Source organism: Globicephala melas, chromosome 16 (genome assembly GCF_963455315.2).
Source record: "Globicephala melas chromosome 16, mGloMel1.2, whole genome shotgun sequence".
NCBI lineage: Eukaryota > Metazoa > Chordata > Mammalia > Artiodactyla > Delphinidae > Globicephala > Globicephala melas.
Window position 1 is genome coordinate 314,063 of NC_083329.1, and position 6,644 is coordinate 320,706.

At 64.9% G+C, this 6,644-nt stretch overlaps 1 long non-coding RNA gene across 1 annotated transcript; it reads right to left on the minus strand.

The window, feature by feature from the left end:
* Window positions 1-263: 263 nt before the first annotated feature.
* Window positions 264-4,249, minus strand: LOC132593655 (uncharacterized). The gene is made up of 3 exons (XR_009559405.1): window positions 3,340-4,249; window positions 1,473-2,911; window positions 264-1,357 (listed from the first exon to the last, which is right to left on the minus strand). It is a non-coding gene; the product is annotated as an uncharacterized lncRNA (long non-coding RNA).
* Window positions 4,250-6,644: the final 2,395 nt, after the last annotated feature.

A 6,644-nucleotide genomic window follows, 5' to 3' on the forward strand; every position in this document is an offset into this window, starting at 1 on the left:
GGAAGGGCGCGCTCAGCTGCGAGTCCTGCAGATGGCGTTTGTGTTTCACGCGGCGATTCTAAAACCGGGTGAGCAGGGCAACGACGGGCCACCCCCCTCACCTGCACTTCGGAGAGCTGCATCTCCCGGGCCAGCAGTGGGCCCCGGTAGCGGCGGTGCCGGAAGGAGCACACCAGGGCGCTGACCTGCTCCGCTGTGGAGGCTGTGCGCACACGGGGAGTCCAAGCGCCCTCTGCCTCCTGGCTCAGCCCTGAGGGAGGACGGGAGGGCACCCAGTCCGTGTGGCTGAAAGTGCTGCCTGGGGGGGACAGGGCCCCCCACCCCGGGAGGTGCCACCAGCTGTGACCGCAGACGGTGCCGGCGGCGGGACCTCAGGAGAGCAGCCCGCCCTCCAGCCTCCCGCTGGGCCAAGGCGACACCCCTCCTCGCCTTCAGCTCGAGTGTGGAGGGGGTCCAGAGGCGTGGATGTCGAAGAGGACGATAGAGTGGACAGCAATCCTGACACCGGCCCCTCACCGCTGCCCAATGCTCCCTTCCAGAAACCAGTTTCTTTCACCCGCAGACAAGGAACTCTGACTCACGGGGCGGGGGGTGCAGTGGCGGCTGGCGGAGCCCACCCTCGGCAAAGGCCTGCGGTCTGGGGAAGCCCTCCCGTGGACTCCCCGTGTACCCAGGCTCTGTCTCCTGCACGTCTGTTCTCTGATTTCTAATTATGAGATAGGGCAGCACTAAGAACCCCCATGAGGTGAAGATGTGTCCATGGTCATTATTAAAACTTTTTAAAAAATGCAAACTTACAGATAATACCAGCCCCACTTTTGGCCACGTAGGACTTGACACCTAAGAGCAGTGATTAAGTCACAAAGACTAAAAGACAGACGAAGAAAGCCCCCTCCGCCAACGACAAAGCGTTCCGTCAAGTCTGGAAACCACAGGAAGCTCACAAGGACAGAAGCACGGTGGGCTCCGGGCCGTGCTGTCCCTAAGCAGCCCTGCAGGACTCCAGGTGGCCGGCGAACAGGCCGCAGTCCGGATGCCGAACGAAGGCACCCGGCTTCGCAGGAGGAGCCATGGTGGGCCCTCCGAAATGAGCAGTTTCGTGACCTGCGAGACGCACTCACCTGTGACCCTCTTGCAGAAGTGGGCCCCAGGGACTTAGAGCTTGAAGGCCATGTGTACCGAGTGTAAGGTGGGCATCCTGGCTCAGAGAGGGTGGGGGCAGCCCCTCCAGGGCGGGGGGGGGGGCGGGGAAGAGAAGTTCCAAGGGGTCTGAGCAGGGAAGACCGCCACTGTGGTTTCTGCTTCCGAGAAGGGTTCACCGGCTGGAGGGGTCCGGCACAACCCGCAAGCCCCAGCCCTGCAAAGAATGCCCCACCTGTGGCCGGAGTACACAGATGTGTGACCCTGCTCCAGAAACCTCCCCGGCTCCCTTCCCAGCCTGGGAAGGGAGGCCCCCCAATCCCCACACCTACCAGGTGTGGGCGTCCCTGGCGCACACTCCTGAGGACTTCACCTCCTCCTTGCCCACGGTCTGGGGGTGGTCCCCTCTGCTGCACACCTGGGCTGGGACAGACAGGCTCCCCTGGGAGACTTTGGCGGGCCTGGCGGTGTGCGCTGGCCCTGCACAGCTTCTCTGGGAGACCCGGTCCCCTGAGCCAAAGCTGGAGGCTGGCTCGCAGGCACCAGGAAAGGCGGAGGAGGGAGGCTTTGTTGGGTGGTGCGGCCACACTCAGGATCCGCCTCTGGACAGATGGTGGGGGCTGGGACCGGGGTGCCCCGGCCGCGCAGGAGGGCCAGGAGGAGCACAGGGTCCGCCTCAGTCTTGGCAGGGCTGGGCTGCACTTATAAGCTCAGGAGAAGCGGGGTGGGTGGGAGGTGGGTTTGCAAAGAGGACCCAAATGCCCCCCACAGATAAGTAGCACCTAATTGCCTTCAATTCAGAGGCACAAAGGAGGCCATTCACACCTCCCCCGGCTTCAAGATGTCTGGGGGAGGGGCGGGTCTGTGTCCCCGGTGAAGGGAGAGGTGGTAACTGAGGACCTGTTACAGCCTTTCATCTCCCCCCCACCCCACCCGGCTGGCCTGGGCTGCCGGAAGGCGAGGACGGCCCCTTCCCACCCAGCACCCCGGCTGGGAGCCTGTCCTGTGGAGTGCCGAGCTATCTCCTCTGTCCAACTTGCCCCCAAGGGTCTGCAGTGCCAGAGGTGACAGGTGTGCACACCGAGGGGGTCAGGGGTCCACATCACTACTCCCAGCAACAGGGTGGGCTTGGACAGGGTGTCTGCTGCAGCCTGCTGTCCTGCTTGGTAGGAATGTGAGCGGGCAACTAGCCAGACAGGGTGGGGAGGGGCTGGTCAGAGAGGGTCCCTCGGGCTCCGCTGGCCCTTCTCTCTCTCCACCCCCCAGCCCCTGCCCAGACCCTCTGCTGGGTTTCACTCTGGTGCCACAGGAGCTGTCTCCAGATTCGGGTGACAGGAAGAAAGGGGGTCTGCTGGCTCAGGACGTGGACGACTCCACGTCTGGCTCCCACGAGGAACCGAGCAGGAAGGACAGGCGAGCCACCGTGCTCCGCTGTGGGTCCCCGACCGCTTCGGGCTCCGCTGTGCTGCTGCCTGGCTCCACCCCGTGGTGGCCAGGAGGGCGCAGGGTTCCTGCGGACTGAGAAGCCCAGGCCGCACGGGCTAGCCTAGGGACAGTCACCCTGTCCGAGTCCCCTGTGCCGCCAGCGCCTCACTACTCACTGGCCCCGTCCGTGCCCCTGGCCCCAAGCTGGCCTCGGGGAAGGGGGCGGCGAGTTCTGGGGCGCCCGTGCTCCGTGGGGTGGCGGCGGGGTCAGCGGGACCTCTCCTCTAACCTTGGCCGGACCGCGTCTGTCTCCTTCACGTCACCAGGCAGACGAACACGTGGCGCGCTGTAGACGACCGCAGGGCGCTGCTGCGGGGACCCGCCGGCGGGAGCTGCGCCCCCCGGAGCGCGGGCTCTGAGTCGGCGCGGCGCCCCCGGCGGCCGAACTCGGCCCCCAGCCCGCCGCAGGGCTTCAGAGCGGTCGGGTCGAGCCCGCAGCCTGGACTCCCAGGGGGCGCCGGCGCCAGTTTGGGTGGGGCATCGAGGCCGCCCCCGAGCCCGCCCCGCGGACATCAAAGGCCCCACGGGCTTCGCCTTGGGATTAACACCCCAACCCCGCCCTCGAGCCCCTCCGTCTGGGGAGGGGTCGGTGAGGTGTGAGCCGGGCACACCGGGGAGGAGCCGGGGTCGCGGACCCCGCGTCTTCCTCCCGCCCCCGGGCCAGCCCAGTTCGGTCACCGGACCCTGAGGGGTGAGGCTGGGGATTTAACTCACTCGCCGTGTGTCGCGCGGGGTGTCTTGTGAGATTACTGCACGGTGTCCTGGAAATCGCGCGTCCCCAGGGCTGCTCCAAGGACGCCCGGGGGCAGGCTTCTAAGTGCCGCCGCGACAGTGTCTGCTCCGCTACCAGCGACAGCGGCCAAGCTGGGGGGGCTGGGGGGCGGGTACGCGGAGCCCCTCCGGGTGGAGGCGGGGCGGTGCCTCCCCAGCGCGGCAAAGAGAAGTAAACCCCCGCCCCACGACTGCTGCAGCTGCACAGAACGCGCGGGACAGGCGCCCTCTAGGTAACAGGGAACACTTGTTGGGAATTACTGCATTTTGTGCTCAAAAGCGGTGATTTATGAAAAGTCAGGCATTAACAGGTACCACGCCTTTTAAACCCCAGTTTTAGCATCTCTTCCTTTCTAATCTTTCAGGGCCGGCCCCTCGGTCTTTTGTCCCCACACGAGCACCATCCTCCGCGCCCACCACCCAGTTCTGCTGGGCGACACCCTCCCTAATCCGGGACCCTCCTCTAATGGCCCTGCCACCTCGACTTTCCCAGCCCCTACCTGAAGCTCCCCTTCCTGAGTCCTAAGGTGACCTCACCTCCGCAGGTCAGACGGCCCCCCGCCCCGAGTCCCCCGCCAGCTCCCGGCTACTGCCTGGGGTGGGCCCTCTCTTCCTTCAGCACTGCCGCGGGCACAGGCCCGCTCTCTCCCGACCTGGCTGCCTCGTGTCCCCTGGGGTCTCCCCTCCCTCTAACCCTGGCTGCTCCAGTGACAGCTGTGTCACCCACGTCTGGCCTCAGCTTCCTCCCTTGGCTTGGGAGCAGCGTCCGGGGGTGCTAGGCCCTGCCCCTCTCCTGGCTCTGGGACCCACCTCCCGGGTTTGCTGCCCCTCTGCAACCCCGCTGCTGCCTTCTTCGGAGACCCGGTGATTAGGCGGAGGCGTGGCCTTGGCTCCAGGCAGCCGGCCTCACGCCGAATCCCGCGCATGCGCGCCACGGAGAGTCGCGTCCCTGCTGCGCCAGGTAGTGCGGGCCGGTGGAGGCGAGCGGTGAGCGGCGGCCCAACGTTCTCGAGTCCCGTCTACACGCGGAGGCCCTGCGGCCCGACCCAACCCGCGACCAAAGTCAACTCCCCCCTTGCAAACGGGCTCTTCCAGCAGCCCTAGCCCTGCGTCCTGGCACCTGGTCCTGGGGGTTCAGTTGCCTAAATCCTTAGACCCGCCGAGTTCTCGCCATCACGGCCTCGACTAGTCCAGGCCACCACCACCGACAGCGGGGACGACCACGCCGAGGGAGGCCCCGCCCCTCCCAAGACCCCTTGTCCACGCCCACCCCCACCAAGAGGTGAGGCTGGTCCTGTGTGACCGCATCACTGCTCCTCTGTCCCACCTCTCTCCAACGCCCCGTGGTCTCGCGAGGATCTCAGAGAGCCAGGGCCTCGGCTGTCCCCCCTCCCCCTCCCTCGCAGGTCGGCCCCTCCCCTGTCGCCACGCCCCTCCCCTAACCTCCCTCGTTGAAGCCCAGAGGGCGAGTTTGTGCTTCCGGTGGCGAGAACAGAGGTGTGAGTGTGGGGACGTGGTGGGCATGACCCTACCCCAGCTGGACGGTAGTCTGGGAGAGCACCCGGTGGGTGGGTGGTATCCGATCCCCAGGTTGCAGGTGTGATGAGGTAGAGCTCCACACGCCCTCCCCTAGTTTGGGAAGGGGCTGCTCATGGGACCCCATCACATCTGTCTGGGTCTCCCTGTCGGGCGGGTGGGCGCCTCCCCTATGCCCCTTCCTTCCTAGGGGGCCAGGTAGGAGAGCTTCCTGCTGCTGCCCAAGGAACCTCAGCCCTGGACCTTGCCTCCCCCTGCCCCCCTCCGTCCTGCCCTCAGAGGCTGCAGCAGGGCAGGCCGAGTGGACAGGCAGAGGCAGGGTGCACCTCCCACCCCCCAGCCCTCACCTCCCGTCCTCAAAACCACCGCCCTGAGGCTGGTGCTGTAGAGAGCATGGGGGCTGCAGCCCCCGCTGCTCACACCCTCCCCTCTGCAGCCCCCTCTGCTCACCGCCCCCACCCCTCGCCAGGCCTCACCTTCCCTGCCCTGATCAGCTGCCTCAGAAGCGATCCCAGCACCGGCTGATTCCCATCATGCCTCCCTTGGCAGGTGGGGGCTCCGCCATCCTCTGGTCCCGGGAAGGCCTCTGGCAGGAGGCGCTGGGCCACGCTGGGGTGTGGTGACAAACGTTAGGGAACCATCTGGTGGAAGACAGAGCCATAAAATGCAGCGGGTTAATCATGGCCCAGTTGGCGCAGTGAAGAGGAAGACTCGCCACCCAGCAGCCAGGAATCTGACCTTTCTCGGAGGCCAGGAGGGCCCTTGAAGGAACGGATCAGAGCCAAGCACTCAGAAAATGAAGGCAGGAAGGGGATGCCCACGGGGGTCGTGAAGGGAAAGGAACTGGGTTAGACCCACGATGGGCAGAGAAACTGGACCAGAAAGGACAGTGGCTCTCACATGGAGAAATGGCCAACAGAGATGGGCCCCAGAGACTCCCCACTGACCGCTGATGGAGGCTGCGCAGGGGCTGCATCCCACTGTGAGGCCCGGGAAGAGGACCAGGACGGGTCACACACAGGGTCCATGCCGGGGACGCCGCAGGGCCTGCATCTGGGCCAGGTGAGGGGGAGGAAAGCCCCACCTGGAGTAGTCGTTGTCTGTTTAAAAACTGCAGATTGTAAGTGAGGACAGTTCTGGGAGAGGCCAACCAGCACGTGGGCAGGAGGGCTGGGCAGATTGCAGCATGTTGGAACAGACGCAGCACTGAACCCGGAATGCACGTGTGTAGACTGGCAGTGGTGTCCCGTCTGCTCTTGCTGCTGTGACAGAGCACCACAGCCTGGGGGCTTCAGCAGCAAATGCTGGCTGCTTGCTTGCTGTGGCCTCGCCCGGCAGGGAGCAGGACCGAAAGCAAGCTCTCTCATTTCATTTCTTACAAAGGCACTAATTCCAACTATGAGGCCCCACCCTCATGACATAATCACCTCCCAACACCCCCACCGCGCCCCCCACCCCACCAACACCTCCACACTGGGGGTTGATTTCAACATAGGAATTTGGGGACACATTCAGTCCATAACACAGAGCAGTGTGGTTTTTGGCAGACAAATAAGTTTAGCAGCAGAACCAGGATGAGAGGGAAACATTGCTATTGTGCCTGTTGGCACAGTTGCCCAGGGGGCACAAAAGTGGGGAAGAAATCACAGACAGGGTTGATGTCCTGTAAGAGAAGGGGGTAATTAGGCAGACCAAAAGCATGGAGGAGGGCT